Source organism: Acomys russatus, chromosome X, assembly GCF_903995435.1.
Source record: "Acomys russatus chromosome X, mAcoRus1.1, whole genome shotgun sequence".
Taxonomy (NCBI): Eukaryota; Metazoa; Chordata; class Mammalia; order Rodentia; family Muridae; genus Acomys; species Acomys russatus.
Genome location: NC_067169.1, coordinates 98,568,304 through 98,582,874, shown reverse-complemented (window position 1 = coordinate 98,582,874; position 14,571 = coordinate 98,568,304). Strand labels below are relative to the sequence as shown.

The window sequence follows — 14,571 nt, the reverse complement described above, 5'->3', positions numbered from 1 at the left end:
TGTACCAATTTACATTGCTTATGGGAGGTTTGTAAAGTTTATATGTTAACCACCACCATTACATTACATATTGAATATGATATGTCACAGGAAGATGTTTATCTTCCAAGTAGAGTATTAGTGTGGCTCATTTTTAAACAAAGCTTTTGTCCAAGTGCTAATCATGGAACATATTAAAAACCTTTTATATATAAATGTGCTATATAAAGTACTATACAAAGATAGCATGTGAGGCATTATATCAAAGAATGAATCAAAAAGGGAAAGACATGTATATATATATATATATGTATATATATATATATATATATATATGTGTGTGTGTGTGTGTGTGTGTGTGTGTGTGTGTCAGTGCAGCAATGCTAGCCATTGAAGCTCTCTGAGCCTTAGTTTTCCAAACTTACAACAATTATTTGGAGAAGTAGATGAAGTGTGTATATAAAAGCTTTCAATATAGCACGGGTGACTAATATACTTTAAGAAACCATGGTTACTATAAGCTTTATGTTGTTAAAGACACTGTGATATCGTACCATCTTAAAATGTTGGGTGAAAATTAAATGAGGTTGTATATGGAGTGTACATGAATTCCATACCATTCCAGATATATACTCTGCAACTAAAACAGTATACAACCTAGAATGTGACTCAACAGTAGGGTGCTTTTCTACATGCCCAAGAAGAAAAGTTCCAGCCCATGCAAAGCAAAACAATAAAACGAAAACTCCCTCTATTAGCACTGTACTTAATGTAATTGAAGTTTCAAGCTGACCCTTAAACAAGAAACCTACTTCTCTTGTGAGTTAGAAAATAAATTCGGCTCTATAAATAGTCCCATCTCCAGACTTACCTCTCAGCCTATATATATCAATCCCTTTCCCTCAAAGAAGTACTGCATTAGACCTGTTCACACATATGTCTGAAAGATAATTTGGCCTAATTTATTTACAGGAATTACAAGGGTGACTTTTCTTCTGCTTAACTTCTCTTCTGGATCTAACAAGGTATGTTCAATCTATGCTGAAAATTTTGATATAATAATGCATAATTATTGAGTTTATTTTAACTGAAATACATTCTTTAAATTTTTGAATTGTATATGTCTATTTTATACATAAACACATTTATGAACTCCATCATTATAAGATAATAATTTACAAAATCAAATGTTCAAAGTAGTCTATAAGTTTGAATTATTAATTATGTGAAATATTGCTATACACAGCAACTAAAATCAAGAGTTTTCATGATTAATGGGACCCCCTTTAAAGTGAATAGGAAAAGCAGTTTCCAATGAGAATTTTTGCAAAATTATTTAATAGTTCTCATGGGTTAAAATAAATATGGCATTTCTTCCTATCAATGGAACAAATTTACTATACAACAAAACTTGCCTCCTGAAATACATGTTATGATTCTTTAAAAAGGCACAAGTGAAATATTTAAATTTGATTTTTTCAATATTGACTAAGCTATTTCATTATTTTGTTTAACCTTTCATGGTTTCTTCCTTTCATCTATCTACACATCCACATGACCAGTGCATATTCACTAAGCAACTATCATTAAACATCATTGTACTCGTTCTTCTCATAAATAACTAATGTAGCTATAATTCAACTAGAGTACTAAGTACTTTTGTAGTCACCCTCTGTTTGGTAGAATATATAGAAAATTTGGCAAGATTTGTAACATACCTTACAGTTCTTAATTTTGTTAAAATTTTAGTCACTATCCAGTTCTTAGTAACTAGAGAATAGACAGTAATGTCCTTTTTAACCTTTGGACACTATCTGTGGCAGTGCTATATACCATTAATCAAAGTCTCATTTCAAGTGGAAAAAAGTGAAAGGATGATCTGAATCTGTAGTAAGTTGGTAAGTCTTTGACATCACTTGATACTTTTTAAACTATATAGAGAAGTGTACAAAAAACCAGAAATCACCCAAATCCTTAAATTTTTTAAACACTTTGAAAAATAAACTAAATATACAAATGTGGTACTAAATATATCATTAGTTGGAGATGAACTAATTTTAATTAGCCTATAATGTGTAGTTAAATTTATTAGCCACTTGTGACTATATTACACATAATTTCATTTATCCTTCCTCTAGATGTACTATATTTAGAAGAAGACTATCTTGAAAATGTTTAGATAATTATACAACAAAAATTATGATCAGAAAATCAGAGGACAAATTAAAAACAAGTTTCCTTAGAGAAGAATTGAAGATTTTCACATATCATGTTATTTGTGAAAGTAATTCTCTTAATTTGGAAGATGTCAATATGCCTATTTTATGATATTAACATATATTTAATACTAAGAAAGCTTTATAGCTTATGTGATTAAATAAAGCATAATTAAGGGGAAATATCTCTAACAGACTTGAAGGATTTACACTTACAAAAATTATTGACACTGTACAGACCTTTCTTTCTTTTGGAGTTAGGGAGGTTCGATACCAGGTTTCTCTGTGTAGCCTTAGCTGTCCTGGACTCACTTTGTAGACCAGGCTGGCCTCGAACTCACAATTATTTGCCTGCCTTTCCCTCTCTGAGTGCTGGGATTACAGGCATGGGCCAGGCTTCCGTACAGATATTTTATAGAGCATCGAGGTTTCCTTTTTTAGAGAGAAAACATGGCATGATTAAAAAAAAAAAAAGTCTTTGTGGTTGGCCAGAAAACCTGAACTCTACACTTAATCTTACATTAACAATATATTTATACTTTAATTATTTCTTTTTCATCTTCCCATCTATGCTAACAACTTCGAGATTAATAATTCCAACCTTTTCCCTGCTCAAAAAAATCCTATAATTCAAATTTGGTTGTTGGTGCTGGAGATAAGGGTACATTGGTAAATTTCTTGTAGCTTTATCATGAGGATCTGGATTTGATCTCCTAACCCCACTTTTAAATAGCAAGGTATATTTCATTACTTTGGAAGATACCTGAGGCTATCTGGCCATAGATTCTAACTGAATAAGTATGATCAATGCAGATTCAATGAGCGACACTATATGAAAAAAAAAATGTAAGGTTGAAAGTGATTGGGGAGGTATGGCGGTTTGAATGAAAATAGCCCCCAAAGGCTCAAATACTTAAATGCTTCATCCCTAGTTGGTAGATCTGTTTGTGAAGGATTAAGAGGTGTGGCCTTATTGGATGAGGAGTGGGCTTTGGGATTTCAGAAGGCCATTCTAATCCCAGTTAGCTCCCTCTTTCTCTGCCTCATGCTTATGGATCAGATGTAAGATCTCAGCTACTGTTCTAGCACCATGCCTGCCTGTCTGCTGCCACGCTTCCTGCCATGCTGATCATGTGCTCACACTCTGAAACCATGAGCCCTTAAATGAAATGCTTTACCCTACCTGTTGCTGTGGTCATAGTGTTTCGTCACAGTAGTAAAAAAAAAAAAGTCAGTAAGACAGGAAGACACCTGACCTTGACCTCTTGCTTCCACATGTGCACACACGTGCACAAACACACACACACACACACACACACACACACACACACACAGACACACACACATACAAGTACATGAAGCCACAAACACATTCCCTACCACACTCATACAAACACATGCACACACACAAAAATAAGGATTCTTCTCGGTATGCATATGGAATCAAGATTTTTGGTTAAATTAGAAAATATACATACATGTCAACGACCAATGATTTTTTGTTAAATGGACCAAATAAATTGGTATTAAGGTATTTGTTTCTTTTTAAATAAAGCAGCTGTGTATTCTTGAACCACTAGCACCCACTCACCCCACCCCTAGCAATACTTGCACAGTCATTATACTAATTAGACTGAAGTCTAAGTTTAGCTAGTAGTTTCAAGTTCTCCTTCTTGGTAAAAAAGGCTTAACTGTGGGATGTTTCCATGCTGATTCTCTCTGTGTCTCTTAAAGTTCAGCAAACTTCGTTTCTTCCTTTTTGCTAAGGTAGTCATTCAAGGTCAAGCATTTCTCTGTACCTTGAAACCAGCCAAGTGCATAACCCAATGACTTCAAACTCCAATGCTTTCAATCTGGCACCTTTCATGAGCATTGTGTTCATATTAAAGCATTCAAAATATATTCGACTTTATATACATATCATAGCAATAACACCCTGGGCATAGGACAGTGCCTGGGAGCAAATAACCACTTTGAGTTAATGATCTGAGGGGCAGCTGAAGGACCATTGACTCTTCCTAGCCATTCCTTCATCCCTATAAAATGTCTATTCCTGAAGTGCCAAGCCTCCAATATTTTTTCCATCTCACATCAGATTAAGTAGTGGCTATAAATAATAATATTTAATACATAATAATGAGATGTGGCAATGCAATAAAATACCAACAATTCCAGCACTGTATAAAGATGGCTATTCTGATCAAACCCAAAAAGAAGCAGTAAATGAAGTTCATGAATCATAATGTTTTAGAAGTGACTTTCACCTTATTGATTTGAAATGAAATAGAAGAATTCATATAGTTTAAGGGAGTAGTTCACTTTCTTTTGTTCTATATTCCATTGATGAGCGATTCAATACAAAAATTATTTTAAAATGCCTCTGACACCTCTTTTAAATACATTTTTAGTAGTGTATGTTAATTTTCTCCTATTTAATGCTATATTTTTTGAAATATGTAAAGCTGTGAATTAAGTAACAAATACAGCCCTACAATGTTTTTTTTTTCCAAAAGAAGGACTTTTTTTTAATCTATTACTATGGCACACATTAAGTTTCCACAACTGGGCATCAAGCTAAGTTCTTGTGAAATAAGAATCAGCAAGGGGCAGGTTCTACACTCAGAAACACACAGTATGTAGTTGAGGGCTGAAATATATATATATATATATATATTAAAAACCAAGTGTTCAGTGTTTTTATTATGTGATATATAAATGTGTTTGTTTTGAGCATTATTCTTCCAAATGAAAAGGTTTCATGTATGAAATCCATTTGGTAAAGTAATAATACATGTGATCTCAAAATAACTCTGTATTAAAGACTTTTTAGGAATCACAGCTCATGTTAAGCAGAAATCCCTGCCTTTAGCTCATCTTATAATTGGTAGAATTTATGACAATACCATGTCATATGACAGAAAGAATTAAGATTGTATACAGAATTAAAGGTTCAAATTAGATGGCTTTAAGTTAAACAAAATAACTGGATTATCTATCAAGACTAAATGTAACTACAAGGTACTTAAAAGTAGAAGAAGGTGAGAGAATAAGAATGAGGAAAGATGGCAGAATAAAAACAACTTGGCATGATATTGGCTCCCTTAAGATAAAAGAAGGTGCCCTGGAATGTGGGCAACTTCTAGAAGCTGAAAATGTCAAGAATGTGTATTATACCCCAGAGCATCAAGGAAGAAATTCAGCCTCCTGTCATTCTGGCTTTATCTTATCAATAACAATTTAAGACTTCTGACAGCCTGGAATTTATGATCATTCTTTATTGTTTCATAGCATCAAATCCTCACTTGTTTACTAGACTATTGTTAAGTTGTTGAGAAAACTTGCAAGCTAATTGTCATTGCTAATAAACACAGTTCAGGATACTTCTGAGATACCTTGTCCAGTGATCATCCTCTACCCTCAATCCCAGCCCCAGATATCCTTTAGGACATTCCATCAGAAAAGGAATTCGTCAGGCCTTTGGAAGTTTTTAACAATTCCTGGCATTCCAATTCTCAGAGAGAATTTAGACCTTTCCCCATTCCTTCTATAGATCATTTGAGAACATTCTTCCCATTCTTTTGTCTTATAATCCTCTTCTTTCATGTTTAGAGTACAAGGACTATGGTTCAGTGAGAAGTAGTCATTTAAGTGAGAAGGATGGAGGTACTACATTTCTAATATGTTTTTGAGGAGAAAAAGGTAGAAAATTGAACATATTGTAACAAAGTAGTCTTACATTTTTTGGCCTACTGCTTAAAAGTCCTCAGAACTGTGTTTATGGCCTAGCATTATCCCCATTATTCTGTTTCCTGGATTCTGTCTTGCCCCTCTTCTTTTTTATCCCTCTTTTTGAAAATTGCTGGTAGTTTTTGTCAGCTTTAATACTATACTGTTTACGATACCTATCTTCTTATACCATGCATTCTTAACATACTAGACTTGCATCTTTGGTATAGAGATAAAGTGTATATGCATACAGTTTAAATATAAGTAAACCAGTCTTGTTTAATGAAACCAGTTCTATTTAATGTTCAACTTGGGTAAGTCAGTTAAAGAGAATATCTCTAAGACTTATTCTCTCTACCTCTACAACAGAGATAATAATTATTCCTGATAAATCACAGATACGTGAGGTTTACAGTGAAATACACATAGCATATAAAGTATATTTCATGTTCAATAAATGCTGGCTATTATTTCCACTATTATTATTGACACAGAAAGGAAATAAATTGGTGACAATTTAATCAGAAGGTGAAATCAGCAGCAACTGATTAGAAAGCATTGGAAAGTCTTTACAAATAATATAATGCTGGCAATAGTAGATCTGTACATATGAATTGTTAGAGTGTATTGAACAGTAATTTTACATTATCATATGAGCTTAATGGTAGGGATGGGAAGATGCTTAAGCAAAAGAAGCAATGGCTCCTGCCCCCTAATCCTCATAGTCTTTTTTAAAAATTATAATAATTGCATACTACTAAAGTTTAATATGAAATATGGTCACTAGACAAATTAATAACCTTTGCTAGGGAAATTTATGCACGGACATTTGTAACATATGTCCCTACTAAGGAACACCTCATTTCCCTATGAGGCAAATGGTCTAATATTTGTAATGTTTGAAGATTTCTATTAGCATTAATCTTTTGTCTTGGAATAATATTGCCTTTAAAATAGGTCTTCCTATTTTAAATATACTACCATTGATAAGGAGTAAGTAGGGTAAGATTATAATATTCACTTTTAGAATATAGAGTTTACCCTGTTGCTAGTATGACATACAGGAGCCAAAACTAGACACTATAAATGACTATTTCCATACACATTAAAAAGAAGAAAAAAAGAAAATATCAAGGACAAGAATACAATGAGCCATTGGAATAATGAAAGTGGGGCATATGTCATCAGTGGTTCTGGGTTAGGGTTCAGGGCTAGGGTTAGGGTTAGAGTGTAGGAATTAGTTGGAAGGCTTGTTAAGATGAAAATTTCTGATCCATACATCTGAGTTTATGTTTACTTGGTCTGGATGATGGCTAATAATTTGTATTTCTAATATATTCACAGGGGATACTGATGGCACAGGCCCATGGAATATACTTTGAAGATCATAGGCTTTTAGATATGCTAACTATGTGGTACTGACCAGGATAGGTCACTTAAATAGAGAAGGACTTTAAAAGAAAGCTTGGAAGACTAAGTAGATGATGATTATATTTAATGCTACTAAGATAAATTTTAGGCAGAAATGAAAGAAAACATGTTCATATTTCTAGCAAGGAAAAGGCAGCTGAAATATTTACTCAGTACCATATTTATGATCAGGTTGTGTTCTACCTTCAGAGACATTCGACCTTGTATTTTGTACCAGCTCCTGCTGTTTCCACCTAATTCGTATTTATCTGCATTGGTGCTATTCAAAGGCAAGATGGGAGACTGCAGATTAGATTTGTTGACTACAAGAAAGATAATGAGCCTCATTTTATATTTGTTGCATTGGGAGAACCTTTGATATATTTAGTGAAAGAAGCTGAAATGAAAAATTAGACTTTAGTATTTAACTTATAAGTGTATCCCCTTGTGTCAGTATGGTATTAGCTTCTTAGGCAAAAATGAAAAGAAAGTGTGGAGATGGAGCAGGGATTCTACCAGCTACATCACTAGGTAAAGTTGTTATTACTCTATCTGTTTACTTTCTGAATTCTTTGTTATACACGATATACACACACAAACACATAAATATATCACTAGCAAGTGATTGTTTTAAAAGTATATTTGACTAATGCTGTGTGTGTGTGTGTGTACAAATATATTTAGATTGTGCTTTAGTCTACTGACTTTCTATACATTTACAGTAAAATCTATAAAGTTTTCTGTGTGGTTAATTTGGTCATAGCTGATAATCATATTTAGTAGTATAAATCAGTGAATTCAAAGCACGTTCACTCTTAAGTTTTCCTTGAACACTCATGCGACTGAGCTTTCTTTATATAGCATATTATCAATGTTGTTACAGGGAGAGTGAGGGGGCTCCATATAAGGGTTCTTTCATTTGTTTTATTTATTGTGGCCTATTTCAGTAATGGTCAGAGTTTTCAACACCTACAGAATTTTCACAAACTTTCAAAGTTGAAGGTAGTTTGAGAACAAAGTGCCTTAAAATAGAGTAGAACTCCTAAATGTTAAGCAAAATGTTAAAATTAATAGAATTGATTTTGTTGCAAAAGGAATTATTATTGGTAAGTTGATTATATATCCATTATGTATGGATATGCATATCTTAACAAACTATATGCTTCAATTCACTTTTCATTTTTATAGTTCCATGAACCCATAGAATCTTCTCAATATGGAAGGCAGAAATATTGTAAGATAGTTAATTACAACCTTTCTTTACCAAAAACTTCAATAAGAAGCATAGAATGAATTGTCCCATTTATTCTTTTGACTAAATGGATAGATACTTGTAATTTGTGGATTAGTTAGAGATTTATCTGCTTCCATCTGCAAGGCTCATAAGGAAACTAACTTGTAGATTGAATTCAGTTTCTTGTAACATTTAGCTATGACCTTTCAAGGAAAATAGAAACATTGCTCAATTAGTAGTTGTCCCTCTGGCTCAGAAAAAAAATAAAGTAGAAAGAACGAAACACTAGAAAAACAACTACAAGACTGAAACCAAACATAAGGGATTTAGTAAACGCCTACAGATAACCTATGATCTAAAAGGCATGTGTGTTTATAAACAGGATGCTTAGTAATCGGGTAAGAGTTGATGGAAGTGAAGCTTATGATTTCTGGAAAATCTCTCTGAGCAAAAGTTCTTCCATAAAACTATTAGTATTTGAGCTCTTTGATACTGCTAATCTGACAGATGAATCCAACAATGTGCACTTTTCGTAACACAATGGCTGTTTCCTAGTTCATCATCTTAACGTAATAAACTTAAAAACACTATTTCACCATCCTAAAGTATTCCAAGACATATTAAATTTGCAATATTTTCTTTAAAATGCAATAAAAGTAATGATAAAATTCTGAAATAATTACAAAGGAAAAATGTGACCCTCTAACATGTGATGCCCAATCTGCAGAAGTGATCATTTTCTTTAAAATAGGTGTTAAACTAGTGACCTTTAAGAAGCAGCCTTTTTTTTTTACTAGTTATTTGACAGATATCAACTGAAACAATATAATTTGGAAAATTAATTTATGTTTGCTAAAAACATACCACTTACCTATTTTTGTCCCAGATTCATTTGTATATATGCATATGTATTTGAATTTTAGATCTTCTTTGGAATGGAAATAATTCCAGCTATATCACTGTCTTTTCAATATAAGCTAATATAAAAAACACAAATTTCTACTGTCCTTAATTTGATCTAATTTTGTAACTTTCCTTTTTAAAAATCACCTTGATGGATGCTACAATATTTTACTCAGATTACCACAACATCCTGTAGGATGTGTCATTGTGTCATCTGTTCTTTCTAATTTGTACCAAGATGGCAGTTTTAATCATAAGAGTGCGTGAAGTTAATGCTCATTTTACTGCTGACTGTCGCTTGAGGAGGTGGAAGAGGATGCTGAAAAAAGATCCTTTGGTAATTCTGAGAAAGGCTGATTTTCAGTTAAGTACATTTTTGTAAGTCATTTCGCCATTTCGTAAACAGGCAATGATTATTCCTTCAGACAGATGAAATATTCATTAAGAAACGAAGTGAGGAAATCACAGTACTATTAAAGAACAGCAAAGGAGTGGGAGGCCTGTCAAGAATGCTCTGACCTGAGGAAAAAGAAATCAGAGTGCCATAGAGAGGGACGATAGAATGAAAACTTTTTTAAAGGTTATTTCCATAAAGTTTATGGAAATCTTGGCCTCCATTAAGATTTTTTTTTGTCCCCAAGAGCCTAAACTGTAAGTATGGGATCTGCTTTGTCTGCAGAATAAAAAAGGAGATCTTCACTTAATCATTATCCTGGGAGCTGAACATCCAGCTACATTTGAATAAAAATGCCTCCTTTATTACTGATGGGAACACAGAGTTCCATGTATCAGTGATTTATAGAGAGCTTACTAATAAGGCTACCTTATAAACGAATGGTCAGTTTAAAGAATAATCCTATTTGTTAATGTGTCTAGTATCAAATGAAATACATTATGCTTCCAATTTCTGAGAAATCTACCAAGTGAGTATTACCCAATGAAAAAAATTTACTTTGCTTTCCGTGTACAGTGAGACATCATGCCGCATCATCTCTTTATATAGTTCTTTTCTCTATTTTATTTTTTATCCTACTGAGATGGCCTCCTTCCACTTTATAGAGTTTGACACCTTATTAATACCTTCCTAAAGCTTGATATGTTGCTTTGTTCATAGAGGAACTCAGTGAATTTTAGTTTTGTTGCTGATTGAGGTACAGTTTATTCCTTCCTGTAAGAAGGATAAAGTCACTTTGAAAGCAGGCTTTTTTGAGTGCATCTTTTCTTCTATGTGTGTATTTTTCTTTGGGGAGTTGTTATATATATTTTATCAGAATCACATATCATATGAGAAGGAAAGAGGAGCTGGGGAGATAGTTCAGCAGTTAAGAGCACTTGTTCTTGCAGAAGCCCCAGGTTCTGTTGTAAGCAATCAAACAGCAGCTCACACTACCTACAACTCTAGCTCCAGTAGTTCTGACATCATCGTCTGGCCTCTGTGAGCACTGCATACATGTGGTGTACATCTGTGCCAACAGATACTCATACAAAGAAAATGTAAAAATGAACAAATATTTTTTAAAAAAAGAAGGAAAGGAACAAAACAGATATACTGATAATGCTTTAGATAGATAATTAGAATATTTTATCCAATGAGATCAGATTAAAACCTGCATAGAGGTGGTGACCACATAGGTTTTATCACTAATGACTACAAAGTGCCTAGAAGAGAATCTATAGAATCCTCTCAAATATGTTTAGAAAATACATACTCAATGAATGTCAGAAACAGAGTAAAATAGGAATCTGCCAGAGGTCTAAGGGAGGGGAATAGGGCTAAAGAGGGAGGGAGGGTGAGAATGGGAAGATACAAATCAGGGGATAACAAGTAGAGAGTAATCTGAATAAGTTATAATAAAAATTAAAAAATAAAATAAATATATTGTTGACTTGTCTTATTCACTTCACTAGAATAGACTATACCTAACATGTTGAGGTATTTTTTCACACAGTCATATATTTAAGGTAATAATTGAATATCTAAGTGCAATTTATGCCCATGGTAATTTACACTTCTTGTGGGACTGCATGGCAGGATTCTACTCTGGGTACTACAAATTATATTGATAGAGTGGAACGTGTTTTCTTGTCTGTTTGTAAATGTGGAATATTATTGAATTACTTTAAATGTCATGTTTGAGATAAGCTTAGGCTGGTTTCTCTGAGCTTGACACATTTCAGTCTGTCATCTTGTCCTTAGAGATGGTGAAAATTAAACAGGGATACTTAAATAATTTAATTTATAAGTTTGCTTACAGCTATGTGCTTTATCAAGCCAGATGTCGGAACCTTCAGTTTCTTGCAGCTCAGATGCTGTTTGAACATAAATTAAAGTTGGTGCTGCATTATCAAAGAACAGCATGTGAAACAAAAAGAAACCACTGGAATCTGTGTTAAGAAGTATGTTTTTAAAAACCATTAGATAATATGGGATAGAAAAAGAATTAAATTCATTCATAAAATAAGATCGCTTAAATTTCAGGGGAAATTTATTTTCCTTGTATGTATGATGACGTAACTCACATGTCTGGAACTGGAAGTCTATAATAGATTTATTCTGGTTTCACACCTTCTTCTCCTTAGAAGACATTTTTCCTTGTTGTTTTCCAAATGCAATAGACCTAGTGGAGGTTTTATGGTTACAGCATCAACATTTCCAGTTTCTAGTTAAAAAAAAAAAAACTGGTCTAGACAATGTTTTAACAGGGCATTTTTTTCTAGTGAGAAATTATGCGTCTGAGCTCATCTTCCTTGACATAAATGGAAAACAAACAACAGCCTCTATGTAATTTAAGTGAGGTTGTGGGAGACGGGAGACGACTTTAAATGATAGAAACAAAGCAGATTCACTCCCAGCACTGCACACATCTACAATGGGACATTGGGTAAGTCAGCTGCTATGTCTGGGTTTGTTTCTCATAGAAGGTAAGGAATTTAGGATGAATCATCTCTGAATTTCCTTGCATGCACAGAATTATTTGAGAAGTAGTCTTCGCAACCTCTATTTTAATTCTCTATGTTTTATTAACTCCTACCTATGTCCATGTTTTAGCAGATCCCAGATATTACAAGGATACTAACCCCCACATGATTTTCTTAGTTTTCCCACAGTATGTATATAATCAGAAGGGCATAGTTTGTGCGTTTATATCATCTTGATTATCTCATTTGTATCTAGTTATTTGTTAAAATAGTTTCCCCAAATATACTGCATGAGACCTTTAAATAAAGAACTGTGTCTTATTTCATTTCCTTCATGGAATCTAGGACATTAGGAAGTGTGAAAAAAATTGTCAAGTACTTAAGATAAAGATTCTAATCACTTAGTATTAGAACTGAAAGAAGTTGAAATATACAAATGTAGCATCATTTTACAGGAGGCCAACTTACTTAGTAGCTAAAAAAGAGTACAGACCCATGTGCGTCTGAGGCTACAAGGGCTACTACAAACAAAAACACCCTATTTTCTGTGGCTTATTGTAAAAAAAGACATTTAAGCCAGGTATTGTGCTGCATGCCTTTAATCCCAGCACTCAGGAGGGCAAAGGCAGGTGGATTGCTGTGAGTTTAAGGCCCAGCCTGGGCTACAGAGTTATTCCAGGACAGTCAAGGCTACACAGAGAAACCCTGTCTCTTGGCAGGAAGTCCATGATGATAGTGGTTAACAGATGACACCTTCTCGTTATGTCTGTACATAAGACAAAGGGTAAAAGGTCCCTGTACTGCCTCATTTGAAGGGCATTCCTCTAATTCCTAAGTACAAAACCTCATGATCTAGTCACTTTCAAAAGGCCGTGTTCCTGATGTCCACTCTGGATTTTAGAGTTTCAATCTATTAATTCAGTGTGTCTGGGAAGATACAAACACTTAAATTATATCATTTCCTCTGAAAATTGTTGACTTGCACCCCTTCGTTGAATGGATATTTTAATTAGATTGACATTTTCTAGCTAAAACAATCTATCTGGGAATATCATTTGTGAGAAATAAGTCCATCTTTTTCAGGAAGGTATTATTTTGATCACTTTTCTGGAATTTTAATATCAAAGGTATCTTAGTTATGATTTCTATTGCTATGAAACAAAACATCACCAAAAGCAACTTGTGGAAAAAAGGGTTTATTTGGCTTATACTTTCATATTGCAGTGCATATTTGAATGAAGTCAGGGCAGAAACTCAAGACAGGAACTGATGCAAAGGCCATGGCTTAAGTTTTGCTTACAGGCTTGTTTCCAGAGGCTTGGTTAGCCTGCTTTCTTATAAATCAAATGCCCACCTTCTCCTGGTTGGCGCCACTTACAATGGTCTACCCTCCCACAGAGATCACTAGTTAAAAAGAAAATACCTCACAGGCTTTCACACAGCCCAATCTCTCCCCATTCTACTTTTTATTTATTTACTTTTTAAATCACTTTACATCCTGGTCCCAGCCCCCTCCCTACTCTCCTCCCAGTGTCACCCCCACGTCCCACTTCTTCCATTCCCCCTTCTTCTTCTTTCCAGAGGAGGCCCTGAATTGATACAAATCTGCCCTGGTGTCTCAAGTCACTGCAGTACTAAGCACATCCTCTCCCACCTGGAAGTGACAAAGAAGCCCAGCTAGGGGAAAATGACCTAGTGGTAGGTAGCAGATTCAGAGACAGGTGCTACTCCTATTGTTAGAGAACCCACATGGTGACCAAGCTGCACATTTGTATGTATATGGGTCTACGGACACCACAAGAAGACCTACAGAGAAATCTAACCTGCACACACAGGGGCTCACAGAGACTGAACGATCAACCAAGAAACTTGCATGGATAGAGCCTATCGGCAATCTTAAAAGAGACAATTTCTCAATTGTGTTTCCCTGTTCTCAGAGACACTAGCTTGTGTCAAATTGACAAAGAACAGCAAGAAAAGCAGAAAATCAAGTGACTAACATAATCTACTCAGCATGAAAAAAGGCCACCTTATTAGCTGTTGTGATAGTGAGACACTGTAGTGAGCAAGAGGCTAGTTAGTTTGCCTGGAGACTATTCAACGAGTTCACAGTGAAGAAGATGAGATTGAAAACAAATGAACAAAATACCTTCTATATTATAGTGTAACAAAAACATTAAAAGT

General features: G+C 34.2%; 1 protein-coding gene across 3 annotated transcripts in view; it reads left to right on the top strand.

The window, feature by feature from the left end:
• The window catches only part of Tenm1 (teneurin transmembrane protein 1), an 873,613-nt gene that overhangs the window by 17,391 nt on the left and 841,651 nt on the right, over positions 1 to 14,571 (top strand). For 2 of the 3 annotated variants that reach the window (XM_051141407.1, XM_051141405.1), the window contains exon 2: positions 952 to 1,004. The exons of the other annotated variant lie outside the window; for it this stretch is intronic. The gene's annotated coding sequence lies outside the window, so the exon portion shown is untranslated. The remainder of the gene's footprint in view (positions 1 to 951; positions 1,005 to 14,571) is intronic. 3 annotated transcript variants of the gene reach the window in all.